This window comes from Pristiophorus japonicus, chromosome 13 (genome assembly GCF_044704955.1).
Source record: "Pristiophorus japonicus isolate sPriJap1 chromosome 13, sPriJap1.hap1, whole genome shotgun sequence".
In the NCBI taxonomy this organism is placed as follows: domain Eukaryota; kingdom Metazoa; phylum Chordata; class Chondrichthyes; family Pristiophoridae; genus Pristiophorus; species Pristiophorus japonicus.
In genome coordinates this window covers 77,092,476-77,106,734 of record NC_091989.1, presented here as the reverse complement: position 1 = coordinate 77,106,734, position 14,259 = coordinate 77,092,476, and the positions used below count along the sequence as shown (strand labels likewise).

Genomic DNA, 14,259 nt, shown 5'->3' with positions numbered 1-14,259 from the left:
GGGGCATAGTTTTAAAGTGGTTAGTGGTAGGTTTAGAGGGGATTTGAGAGGGGGGGGGGGGGGGACTTCTTTATGCAAAGGATTGTTGGGATCTGGAACTCGTTGCCTGGAAGAGTGGTGGATGCAGAAACCCTCACCACTTTTAAGAGATAATTGGATGGGCACTTAAAGTGCAGTAACCTGCAGGGTTACGGACCTAGAGCTGGTAATTGGGATTAGACTGGATGACTTTTTGTTGGCCGGCGCAGATATAATGATAAGTACTGCAGGGAATAGAATACAGCCAGGGTGATGATCTGGACTAGTTTCGATCGCCTGGATGGGTCGGAGAGGAATTTTCCCAGATTTTTTCTCCCTAAATTGGCCTGGGTTTTTAATCTGGTTTTTGCCTCTCCCAGGAGATCACATGACTCCGGTTGGAGTGGAGTGTAGAATGTTTTAGTATAAGGGTGTTGCAGTTGTATGAGGCGGACTGGTTGGGCTGGGTGCTCTTTGCCTTTCCACCATTGTTCATAGGTTTGTATGTAACCTTTAGGGCTGCTGACAGAGAGCAGTGCGGCTCTTTGTCGGCCGGCACAGACACAATGGGCTGAAATGGCCTCCTTCTGCGCTGTAAATTTCTATGTTTCTAAACCTTCATCCTAAACAGCAACCCTTTGATCGCAGATATACTTATCCACATCAAATTTGTCCCAGCTTTCAACTAAAGCCAACTCTATCTGGCTCCATTTTCTCCCAGCACCAGTTCAGAGGCAGACAATGTCGTTGTGGATTTTTGACTGTGTAAAAAAAAAATTAGCAAAAATACATTTTCTGTGAAAAAGTAACAGGAAATACTTTTCCTTTCCCTCCGCCCCCACCCCCCTCCTCCCGCCCTCCCCCACCACCCACAAACAGTGCTGAGGGCCAATGGTATAACCATGAAGCCTCACAAATCTGCCCCTATGGTTTGCAGCAATATTACAATATAAATGCAACATGTTTGCATGCATTATATTGGTTTACAGCTGTAATAGCCACACCAGTATAGTGAAAGTGTAAACTCAAATACCACTTTCAAAGTGGCATAAAGCTTACCTTCTACTTGTCCTCGATGCTCTCCGCTTTTACAGAAGTATCCAAAAGTGGTTCTGATGGCTCACAATTGCTTGCCGTTTTTCAGCATGCCTAAAAAGTGGAAAAATGTATTTTAAAACGGGGAGGGGAAAATGAATATTACATTAGTTCAAATGCGTATTTAAATTGAAATCACTTTTGGGTAATGCGCGATTAAATGGGTTTTAAACTGCATTTGATCTCATTGGAGCACCACAGTAATATATGCTTTCTTCCTCTGTTGTAATCATTGTTTCTGCTCTCTTTTTTACATCTTCTCCTCTTAAACTCAAGGTTAGGTCTATGCTCAACATCAAGCTTCCACATCAAGCAGCAGTTACGTCTCCAAGCAGCAGTAGAGGTTTCCTTACAACTTATCAGAGACTCCCCAATTGCTACATCTGCAATGCAAGCCCAGAATGGAAGACAAGGCCAGTACATTTGGAAAGCAGTAACATTTGGAAAGCAGTGACAGAATCGGACCAAGTCAGCATGTATTTATGAAGGGGAAATCATGCTTGATGAATCTTCTGGAATTTTTTGAGGATGTAACTAGCAGACTGGACAAGGGAGAACCAGTGGATGTGGTGTATTTGGACTTTCAAAAGGCTTTTGACAAGGTCCCGCACAAGAGATTGGTGTACAAAATCAAAGCGCATGGTATTGGGGGTAATATACTGACGTGGATAGAGAACTGGTTAGCAGACAGGAAGCAGAGAGTCGGGTTAAATGGGTCCTTTTCAGAATGGCAGGCAGTGACTAGTGGAGTGCCGCAGGGCTCAGTGCTGGGACCCCAGCCCTTTACAATATACATTAATGATTTAGATGAAGGAATTGAGTGTAATATCTCCAAGTTTGCGGATGACACTAAACTGGGTGGCAGTGTGAGCTGTGAGGAGGTCGCTAAGAGGCTGCAGGGTGACTTGGACAGGTTAGGTGAGTGGGTAAATGCATGGCAGATGCAGTATAATATGGATAAATGTGAAGTTATCCATTTTGGGGGCAGATTATCTGGATGGCAGCAGATTAGGAAAAGGGGAGGTGCAACGAGACCTGGGTGTCATGGTTCATCAGTCGCTGAAAGTGGGCATGCAGGTACAGCAGGCGGTGAAGAAGGAAAATGGTATGTTGGCCTTCATAGCTAGGGGATTTGAGTATAGAAGCAGGAAGATCTTACTGCAGTTGTACAGGGCCTTAGTGAGGCCTCACCTGGAATATTGTGTTCAGTTTTGGTCTCCTAATCTGAGGAAGGACGTCCTTGCTATTGAGGGAGTGCAGCAAAGGTTTACCAGACTGATTCCCGGGATGGCTGGACTGACATATGAGGAGAGACTGGATCAACTGGGCCTTTATACATTGGAGTTTAGAAGGACGAGAGGGGATCTCATAGAAACGTATAAGATTCTGACGGGACTGGACAGGTTAGATGCGGGAAGAATGTTCCCGATGTTGGGGAAGTCCAAAACCAGAGGATATGGTCTTAGGATAAGGGGTAGGCCATTTAGGACTGAGATGAGGAGAAACTTCTTCACTCAGAGTTGTTAACCTGTGGAATTCCCTGCTGCAGAGAGTTGTTGATGCCAGTTCATTGGATATATTCAAGAGGGAGTTAGTTATGGCCCTTACGACTAAGGGGATCAAGAGGTATGGAGAGAAAGCAGAAAAGGGGTATTGAGGGAATGATCAGCCATGATCTTATTGAATGGCGGTGCAGGCTCGAAGGGCCGAATGGCCCACTCCTGCACCTATATTCTATGTTTCTATCCCTGCACAGAGTGAAAGAGAAAGTCATGAGAGCGATCATTGAGCAGAAGTAGCTGGGACAGGCAAATGCAATCAAATATATTACCTTCCTTTCCAATATTCCTTCATCACCAAGTCCATTTGACAAGGTGCCACATAAAAGTTACTGCACAAGACAAAAGTTCGCGGGATTGGGGGTAATATATTAGCATGGATAGAGGATTGGCTAACAGAAAACAGAGAGTCGGGATAAATGGTTCTTCTTGGGTTGGCAATCAGTAACCAGTGGGGAGCCGCAGGGATCAGTGCTGGGACCTCAACTATTTATAATCTATATTAACGACTTGGATGAAGGGACTGAGTGTAACGTAGCCAAGTTTGTTGACGATACAAAGATGGGAGGAAAAGCAATGCGTGAGGACACATAAAATCTGCTAAATGAGTGGGCAAAAATTTGGCAGATGAAGTATAATGTTGGAAAGTGTGAGGTCATGCACTTCGGCAGAAAAAAATCAAAGAGCAAGTTATTATTTAAATGGAGAAAGATTGCAAAGTGCTGCAGTACAGCGGGACCTGGGGCATGAAACACAAAAGGATAGTATGCAGGTACAGCAAGTGATCAGGAAGGCCAATGGTATCTTGGCCTTTATTGCAAAGGGGATAGAGTATAAAAGCAGGGAAGTTTTGCTACAGTTTTCAGGGTATTGGTGAGGCCACATCTGAAATACTGCGCACAGTTTTGGTTTCCATATTTAAGAAAGGATATACTTTGCTTTGGAGGCAGTTCAAAGAAGGTTCACTCAGTTGATTCCGGAGATGAGGGGGTTGACTTATGAGGAAAGGTTGAGTAGGTTGGGCCTCTACTCATTGGAATTCAGAAGAATGAGGTGATCTTATCGAAACGTATAAGATGATGAGGGGGCTTGACAAGGTGGATGCAGAGAGGATTTTTCCACTATTGGGGAGATTAGAACTAGGGGGCATAACCTTAGAATAAGGGGCCGTCCATTTAAAACTATGAGGAGGAATTTCTTCTCTCAGAGGGTTGTAAATGTGTGGAATTCGCTGCCTCAGAGAACTGTGGAAGCTGGGACATTGAACAGATAAGGGAATAAGGGGTTATGGGGAGCGGGCTGGGAAGTGGACCTGAGTCCATGATCAGTACAGCCATGATCGTATTAAATGGCAGAGCAGGCTCGAGGGGCCAAATGGCCTACTCCTGCTCCTATTTCCTATGTTCTTATGTTTTCATGAAAAGGTCCATCAAAGGCAAGGCACTACTATTCCAACATAAAAGGTCAATCATGAAGCTGTGCAAGATAGAAGTGAATGAGTTTTTACCACTCATATGTACAGATGCAAGTCACCATTGACCAAAAACTTAACTGGATCAGCCACATAAATACTGTGGTTACAAGAGCAGGTCAGAGGCTGGGTATTCTGTGGCGAGTGTCTCACCTCCTGACTTCCCAAAGCCTCTCCACCATCTATAAGGCACAAGTCAGGAGTGTGATGGAATACTCTCCACTTGCCTGGATGAGTGCAGCTCCAACAACACTCAAGGAGCTCGATACCATCCAGGACAAAGCAGCTCGCTTGATGGGCACCCCATCCACCACCTTAAACATCGACTCCCTGCACCACCAGCGCACAGTGGCTGCAGTGTGTATGCACTGCAGCAACTCGCCAAGGCTTCTTCAGCAGCATCTCCCAAACCCGCGACCTCTACCATCTAGAAGGATAAGGGCAACAGGCGCATGAGAACACCATCACCTGCAAGTTCCCCTCCAAGTTGTACACCAACCGGTCTTCGAAATATATCGTTGTTCCTTCATCGTCGCTGGGTCAAAATCCTGGAACCCCCTCCCTAACAGCACTATGGGAGTACCTTCACCACACAGACTGCAGCGGTTCAAGAAGGCGGCTCACCACCTTCGAGGGGCAATTAGGGATGGGCAATAAATGCTGGCCTTGACGGGTAGCGGTACATCATGCCTGCAATAAACCAGCCATTGACTGCACCATGTTTGTACAGTAGTCTGGATGGAGGTCAGATTGCAGCAGCATCTCCACCCAGGTGAATCGGAGCCCATCCACGTGGAATTCCTTGGACCAGCGATGGTAACTTCATCTCTGCTGGTGGCACCTTGTGTGCTGAAACATCAGTTTAAAATTCACACCCAAAAGTTGTTGGCTGACCCTTTAAATATTGGAGTATTGAAAGGCGTAGTCTAGCAACCTCAGGTACCCTTTTTGTAAAGGTGGAATATGAAGATTTTGCCCTCCAGCATAAAGGTTGGAATATGATCAGATCATCAAAGTGATGTCACTTCTGCCCATTTCTGCAGGAGCTTCAGAACACAAAACGGACGGTGATCCAGGAACACCGATCTTCCCATTTTTCAGCTTTTCTCCCATTTATAAGGCACAGGGATGAAAATTTGCTCTATGATGATAGAATAGTCAGCCAGAGTTCCAACACCTGATGGTTAACCAGTGACTGGCAGAAAGTGCATGTACTCTTTTTGGACAATGATATCAGGATTGGTTTAAGTGGCTTCACTGCCAAATAATCTGTCAACACTCATTGACACACACATACACAGAAATACAGAGAGGTCACAACACAGAAACAGGCCACCGCCAAAGTTTACCCTTCACATGAGCAAATAATCACATTTAGACACCCTGTTCCCATATCCCTTTACTTTCATCCATCTTTCCAATCTCATCTTGAATGTTGACTGAGTTTCTTCCTCAACCACTAACCCAGGAAGTAAATCCCACATTCCTACAAGAACATCTCTCACACACACCTCCTCGCTAACAGAACCAGATGCTCTGCTCATCCCGCTTCCCTGCTGGCACACTATCTATTGGAACTGACAGTTCACTACTTCTGTGCACCTTGATTCTCTCGCCAATAGTTCTAACTATTTTTTTTTAAAAATCGAAGATAACCCTTGCTCCAGAACCTCCAAAAAATGCTGTTTTCTCCCTGCCATCCAATTGAAAGCCCAAAATGTAAAGAACGATCTATTTTCACCCTGGACATGACTCGGTCAATTTTTGACAGCTAAAAATGTATTAAACCCCGAATGACGGCCAAAAGAGTGATAATCATAAGACTGTCAGCAGCTCCAGGGATCCCACGCTCTATAGATCAAACACTTTCTTTGTTCAGCTGAGACGTTAAACCAAGGATCAGTTTGCCGGCTTCAGGTAAAAGTTTCCCCATAGCACTATTTAAAATAGAATCTTACAGCACAGGAGGTGGGCCATTTGAAGAATTATCCAATTAAGCCCCTTCTGTTTCCCCATAGCCCTTCAAATTTCTCATCCAGTATCTATTCAATTCCCTTTTGAAAGTTACTATTGAATCTGCTTCCACCATCCTTTCAGGCAATGCATTCCAGATCATAACTTGCTGCATTAAAAAAAAGGTAATCTCCACCCCCCCCACCCCTGTTTTTTTTTGCCAATTATCTAAAAATCTGTGCCCTCTGGTTACCGACCCTCCTGCTATGGAAACAGTTTCACCCTCACAATTTTGAGCACATCTACTAAATCTCCCAGTATGCCAGCCAGTATACTTCCCTCAACCAATAAGTTGGTCATTCATCTCATTGTTGTTTGTGGAATTGTGCTGTGCACAAAAAGATGGTGTTCACATTTGCTTCCCTAGTAATGATTACACTTCAAAGCAATTCTGGAAGGATCTGGGAGAAGTGATTAAGCTCTATATAAATGCATGCATTTTCTTTTCTCACAAGCTACACTATTAATGAATGTTTTTAAAGTTGTAATAGTAAAGCCAATTCCCACAATTCTGTAACTTTTTTTGCCCTCTGTCTCTAGGGTTCAGGGGAAGGATCCCATCACAAAAGCTGGCTCATGGTTGGCTGAAAACAAGATCCAAGATCTATTTTTTTTGCCCAGCCAATCAGGTTCAGAAGTCTAAAGAGGAACATGGTCACGTCAGAGACAAGATCAGCGTTTGATGCAATTCTTCAGCGTAAAAGAGGAAGTGCCATTGCCCAAAGAGTTATTTCATCAAAGGCCCCGACAGCCAGAGCACTCGAGGCAAGTCATCAATCACAGCCCCAGCGTTAAACTTCATGGAAGTATGTACTTAATATTTAACTTTTAACACGAACATAGCACATCATCCTGTATATGCATCTATTCTTTGGGCTCTGCAATCATAAGGCTTGCCTTGTGACAGACTATAAGGCAAGCTGGGACCAGTGGTTCCAACCCCAACCAGCTTCGTATTCACCACATTCCAGATAGAAAACATCCTCAGCTTTCTTGCTCATACCTTTAGTAAGGAACTCCACAACTCAACAAACAACTTGCTGTAGACTTTGCGAAAGCTCTACATTGTGTGAAAGATCAGTAATCCTGCCACCTCCAGTACAATCACTAGCTGGCTGATGGTCATTCACCTGGAACACACTCCAATCTGGTTCCATTGGGAAGCATTCCTCAAATGAATCTCTTGCATTCACAGCCTGCTTGGTTGCTTTGAAATTCTCTCAGTTCAACAGTCAGCCTTTTCCCTGAAACACATGTCGGACATCTGGAAATTGGAAAGAGTTATGTGTGGCTTCTGCCTGGAATTGAAATACCTAGCAGTTTGGGGCCCAACCTTGGAGACCCACTCAACGCACGCTACTGCCTCAGCATGGTAACCCATCACTGGCCATGAAAGAGCACCAAGAGAATCTCCAATATTCAGGAACATGCCCACCATCCCAACCCTGACTAACCCCAGGACCAGCAGCAAAATATCCTGCCTCGGCCCCAGGGCCCACACCACTCCTCGTGCCAACATGTTCCCACCGAAGGCACCATGTAGTCAAGGAGCGCAGAGACTCTGTCAATTATGCATGGGAACGTAGAGTTATAAATTAATATGATTGTAAATTGACTGTACAACAAACTCAAATTGTCTATATAAATGTATCTGTAATCGCATAATGGCTTCATAAAATAATCACCTATGTCGGAAAATCCATTTGAGTACTGCCACCCATTAGCGCCTGAGGGGGGCACTAACGGGTCGCTAAGCGCTTACTGCCAGAGCGCCACACTGCCTCCCGGGAACTTCAGCAGAGGTTTACCAGCGACGCTGACAGTTAGTGCTGCGCACTCTGGCGCCACCCACTTGACGACGTAAATACGTGCAACGCCCCGCTAGCACCACAGTCGGGAACTTCAATGGGTTGGCCTGCCTTAGCGCCTGGTGCTAATCGCGACAGAGAAAGCAGATATTCCCCAACCTCCTGGGGCGATAATGAAACGCATCAGCAGGTGGGTGGTTAGAAGGTGAGATTCTTTCATCTACATTTACTTTAATTACATTTATTTAAGTTTGTCCGATGTTTAACTGTGTTCAAATGACCTCCCTTGCATTTATTTGTACTCTCCAGCTGACCACTCCTAACGCCACAATTTCATTAGCGCTCCTGCGATTGAACTTTAGCGCCCTAAGAGGAGTGTGGAAAGCTTCCCTTAGTGCTCCACTCCGCTCTTAGGGCGCTAAAAATCAATATCCCAGTTGGAGGCTGTAAACATCGCCTGGTGCTAAGGTTAGCGACCAGGCATGTTGCCGCCTCAAACAGGGCTATAAATCAATTTTTAGCCGCCGGATGTATAAAAGCTTCATAAATTGCGAATGTACAATCTTAAACACCCAATAATTCCTACATTACAACAGTGACTACACTTCAAAAAGTACATCTTGGCTGTAAAGCACTTTGAGACGTCCTGTGGTCGTGAAAGGCACTATATAAAAGGTTTATGTTTTTTTTTTAAAAAAAGCAGTCGGCAATTTCTGACAACAGAAAAGATCTGTGCTTAAGAATGGAAATGACCAATTTAGGTACATCATTCAGGTATCGAGTATCCCCTGCTTTCTGCCCACCTGAAGTGAGTCGGTGGCATGATTCATTCTCCTTCAGGAAGACTAATTCTATATAATTTCAGATATTATGTGTGGGATCAAAAGTGTTTAAGCATTAATATGCACTGAGGAACCTTAAAACACACACCTCAGTGGCCAAGGGTAAAGCACAGCAATGGGATGTTACCAAGGACTTCAGTTAGCAAAGACAATGGTGGGAACAAGTCACGTGCACCAAGAACAGTGCAAGAATACGACAACAGTGTGAGAGAGAGTACTTTTTGGATGCAATGGCAGGTGGATAATCTGAATGGAAGTGCTAGGGAGGTAGATGAATAAAGGGACTTGGGGTCCAGATACAAGAGTCTTTAAAAGCTAGTGCACAGGTGCAAAATGTTCTCAAAAAGTCTAATGAGATGCTGGGCTTTATCGCAAGAGATTTACATTTTTTTTTTATTTGTTTTCAGGATGTGGGCAACACCAACACGGCCGCATTTACTGCCCATTGCTGGTGTTCGGTGAGGAACTCTAGGATTTTAACCCAGCCCAAATGAAGGTGCAGCAGTATTTGTCCAACTCAACATGGTGCTAGTGTTTAGGGAGAAATTTGTAAAGCTTAGGGTCTATACAGCTGAAGGCACAGTCACCAATGGTGAGGAAAGGAAGATATACAAGAGGCCAGAGTTGGAGGAACGCTGAATTCTTCGGAGCGTTGTAGTGCTGGAGAAAATTACAGATATAGAGATGGGGCAAGCCCATGGAGAGATTTGAACAGGAGGTTGAGAATAATTAAAATCAAGGTGCTGGTGGACCAGGAGCCAATGTAGGTTTGCGAGAACAGGAGTGATGGGCGAGCGCCATTTGGTGTGGGTTAGGATACAGGCAGCAAAGATTTGGATGAGCTCCATTTTATTGAGGGAAGAAGATGAGAGGCCAGCCGGAAGAGCATTGTAATAATCAAATGTGGAGGTAACAAAAGCATGGACAGTGGTTAAAAATAAATCCAGAAAGGAACTTCTTTCACACAAATTGTTGAGAGAATGTGGAACACATTGATCCAGAAGATCTTGGGGGAGGTCAATTGAGATGTTTAAATGGGAAATAGGTACTCATGGTGGATATTAATAGATATGGATGAAAGACAGGGAATTGGGTTTAAAAATCAGAGCTCCCATAGCCAAGAATGACAGAAAGAGCTTGTTAGACAAAATAACTTACCCCATTTCCTAAATGTGCCAACAATGGGGAGCGATTACTGATCAAGCAGTCTAGAGAAAGCTAATCTTAGCTATTAAATATAACGGCCCAGATTTTGAGGTCAGCGGCGAAGGGACGGCGCTGGCTGCAGACCTCGAAAAAAGCAGTCCACAAAGATTTAGCAGCTCTAAAGCGTCGATTTCCCCATTTCCAACGTGACTTTCAATCTGGCGCTATCTATAGGGGAATCTGTGGCATCCAGCAACAGTGATGTCATCAAGCAGGCTGATCAACAAATCCCACTGAAGAATTCTCACGGACAGCAAACCCGGAAGTAAAAAAAAACACGGATTATAATTCACTTTTTAAGTATTTTACAGAAAACAAAATAAAGATTGGGACATACACATTGGATTAAGGTAGAAGCTGAAATATAAACAAACTTTAAAAAATAATTTATTTAAAAAATTATGGAATTTTAAAATATTATTGAGGGAGACACACTCCACGCTTGTAATATTAGTTTTTACAGGGTCAGAGAGGTTGTTCAGCAGTAATTATGACTCCGTACACTGTTAAAGCTCAGTTAACAAGACTTTTAACATTTTTAATGGTTTTTACAGTATGAAAACCAGTCATCTGAATTACTCAGTAATTACTGCCTTTTGCCATTTGATTTTACCATACAAGGGCACTTTGGCACATGCGATAGGTTGGCTATGGTGTATTATTTTTGGTTTAGTCTGTCCCTTTCTTATGGTATTTTTGGGGTAAAACAGTGTTTCACTCAAAAGAAAATAACTGAAGATACCAGGGAGACAGTAACAGGTAAACACACTGAAACACATCTATATTATTTGCCTGTTTGGTTCAATGATTACAAACTTCTGACATATTGATGTGGCAGTTGGATTGTTCCAGCAGCTATGAGGTGGCTACTGACTCATTCTAGCTTTTCGATTCAGTGTGAGTTTTAAATTGGTCAAATCCCAAGATATCACCTTGGAGGAAGCTCCTGTGAAGCTCAGCCATTATCTGTTACATCTAATCATAGAATCTTGCAGCATAAAAGGTCGTCATTCGGTACAGGGTTCATAGCCTTATTCAAAGAGATTTATCGATTTCATTTCCTTTGGTAAATAGTTGAGCTTTAAAGGAATTAGAAAGAATTTCTCTAATGGTCTTGCCCCAATTTGGCAGTCTCAAAACAAGCGAGCGAGAAAATAAATGAAAGGGAAGGAGTTTTTGTGGGAGATTAACTGCAAACCCCATAAGGTTTTATAGTTTCCGGTATAGGGTATATTTTGACCTTGAGCACTAAAATCGAGGCCGACACTCAGTGCTGAGAGAGTGCTGCATTGTCGGAGGTGTCGTCTTTCAGATGAGACGTTAAAACAAGGTCCTGTCTGCTCTCTCAGGTGGATGTAAAAGATTCCATGGCACTATTTCTAAGAAGAGCAGGGGAGTTATCCCCAGTGTCCTGGGCAATATTTAGCCCTCAAATCAACATCGCTAAAACAGATCATCGGTCATTATCACATTTCTGTTGTGTTTCCTACATTAGTGGCTACACATCAAAAAGTACTTCAGTAGCTGTAAAGTGCTTTGGGATGTCCGGTGGTCATAAAAGGTGCTATATAAATGCAAGTCTTTCTTTCTTTACATTGAGTTTTTTCACACATGGCGGTTAGTTATTTTGTAATAGTCTGAGGAGGAATAATTAAGTTCCGATTACTACTGTAAATCTGTTTGTCTTTGCCTCATGTACTTATCCATCTGTTAATAAATCACTTGATAGCTTGCAGCCTAAGCCACGATCTGATAAGAGCGTATGTGCTAATGTTTTCTAAAATCAAGATCACCAGATGTGGGCATGTGATACATCCACTGGTTTCTGTTCGAGCCCTGGGCTTACTACAGATATCAAGATATTGGACAGTTAAAGGCAAGCTCTAGTTCATAAGGAGCAAGGGCTCGCTGATAGGAGTGGTATTTGTCGCTGAGTACAAGGAAAATATCTGAGCCGAGTCTTTCAAGCGCAACTGTGTCCAGTTTTGGTCTCCTCACATGGTGGATGACATTGAGGCTCTGGAAAGGGTACAGAAGAGGGCCACTAGACTAATTCCAAGTCTAAAGCATCTTAGTTATCAAGATAGGTTAAAAGAGTTGGGCCTCTACCTTAGAGCAGTGTAGACTTAGGGGGTTATAATTGAGGTTTAGAAGAAAATGAAGGGAATACACAGTGTTCCAGCATACCATTTATTTCAATTCAATAGGTTAGGTAGGACCAGGGGGCACAAATTAAAGTTGTATAAGGCTAGATCTAGGTTAGATGTCAGATGGTTCTTTTGGGTGGGGTGTAGTGTGTGTGTGTGTGTGATACACATGGTATCACAATTGTGTGGGACAGGCTTGATGGGCCAGATGGTCTTTACCTGTCCGTCATTGTTCGTATGTTCATAATAGTCTGCATGATTAAAATGCATTTAAAATGTTTTGGGAACTCTGTACATTATGGAACATATATTATGGAAAATCACACTGAAGAGCATGATGATTTTGAAGAGGTAACTCTAATCTGTAATTTAAATGAACCCAATAACACATCACTGCTGCTTGTACACGTGCTTATTCAGACCATATTCATTGTATCATTGAGCACAACTTTACCAATATCACATCCTTCCCATAGCATGCCAATTGGTCCATATGCACGTCAGTTCATTCGATATTATCACATGATTGGAATGGCCTTCAGGATCTTGTAGGGATTGTGGTATGTAGAGAACGTTACTACTCAAAAATTGAAGGCAACCCTACTTAGGTGGCTAATCCATCCTTCTGCTTCAGTGTACATTTACCACACTCTACAGCAGCAAACCAAAGTCATTTAACATTAGATAAGGTTTGTGATCAGAGAATCACAGAAATTTACAGCATGGAAGGAGGCCATTTCAGCCCATCATGTCTGTGCCGGCCCACAGAGCTATCCAGCCCAATCCCACTTTGCAGCTCTTGGTCCGTAGCCCTGTACGTTCCGCCACTTCAAGTGCATATCCAAGTAGTTTTTAAAAAAAAAAGTAGTGAGGGTTTCTGCCTCTACCACTCTTTCAAGCCGTGAGTTCCATCTCGGTGAAATGAAATCTCCTCAAATCCCCTACCAATTACTTAAAAACTATGTCCCCTGGTTGTTGACCCCTCTGCTAAGGGAAATAGATCCTTCCTATCCACTCTATCTAGGGCCCTCATAATTTTATACAACTCAATAAGTTCTCCCCTCAGCCTCCTCTGTTCCAAAGAAAACAGACCCAGCCGATCCAATCTGTCCTCATAGCTAAAATTCTCCAGGAAACATCCTCGTACGTCTCCTCTGTACCCTCTCCAGGGCAATCACATCGCTCCTGTAATGTGGTGACCAGAACTGCACACAGTACTCTAGCTGTGGCCTAATTAATGCTTTGTATAGTTTAAGCATAACCTCCCTGCTCTTGTATTCTATGCTTTGGATAATAAAGGCAAGTATTCCGTATGCCTTCTTAACCACCTTATCTACCTGGCCTGCTACCTTCAGGGATCTGTGGACATGCACTCCAAGGTGCCTTTGTCCCTCTACACTTCTCAGTGTCCTACCATTTAATGTGTATTCCCATGCTCTGCTAACCCTCCCCAAATGCATTACCTCACACTTCTCCGGATTGAATTCCATTTGCCACTGTTCTGCCCAACTTACCAGTTTATTGATAACCTTCCTGCAGTCTACAGCTTTCTTCATCATCATCATCATCAACCACACAGCCAACTTTTGTATAATCCCCAAATTTCTTAAATCATACCTCCTATATTCAAGTCTAAATCATTGATATATACCACAAAAAGCAAAGGACCCAGTAGTGAGCTCTGCGGAACCCCACTGAAAACAGCCTTCCAGTCACAAAAACATCCATCAACCATTACCCTTTGCTTCCTACCTCAGCCAATTTTGGATCCAACTTGCCACTTTGCCCTGGATCCCATGTGCTTTTACTTTCATGACCAGTCTGCCATGTGGGATCTTATCAAAAGCCTAACTAAAGTCCATATACACGACATCAAATGCTATATCCTCACCGACCCACCTTGTTACCTCCTCAAAAAATTCAATCAAATTAGTCAGACATGACCTTCCCTCAACAAATCCATACTGACTGTCCCCGATTAATCAGTGTCTTTCTAAATTAAGATTTATCCTGTCCCTCAGAATTTTCTCCAATAATTTTCCCACCACCGAGGTTAGGCTGACTGGCCTGTAATACTCGGTCTATCCTTTTCTCCCTTTT

At 43.4% G+C, this 14,259-nt stretch overlaps 1 protein-coding gene across 9 annotated transcripts in view; it reads right to left on the bottom strand.

Annotated features, from left to right (window-relative positions):
• Positions 1 to 14,259, bottom strand: part of nr2c1 (nuclear receptor subfamily 2, group C, member 1) — a 161,237-nt gene that overhangs the window by 57,669 nt on the left and 89,309 nt on the right. For all 9 annotated transcript variants that reach the window (XM_070897679.1, XM_070897682.1, XM_070897677.1 and 6 more), the window contains one exon: positions 1,078 to 1,167. The gene's annotated coding sequence lies outside the window, so the exon portion shown is untranslated. The remainder of the gene's footprint in view (positions 1 to 1,077; positions 1,168 to 14,259) is intronic.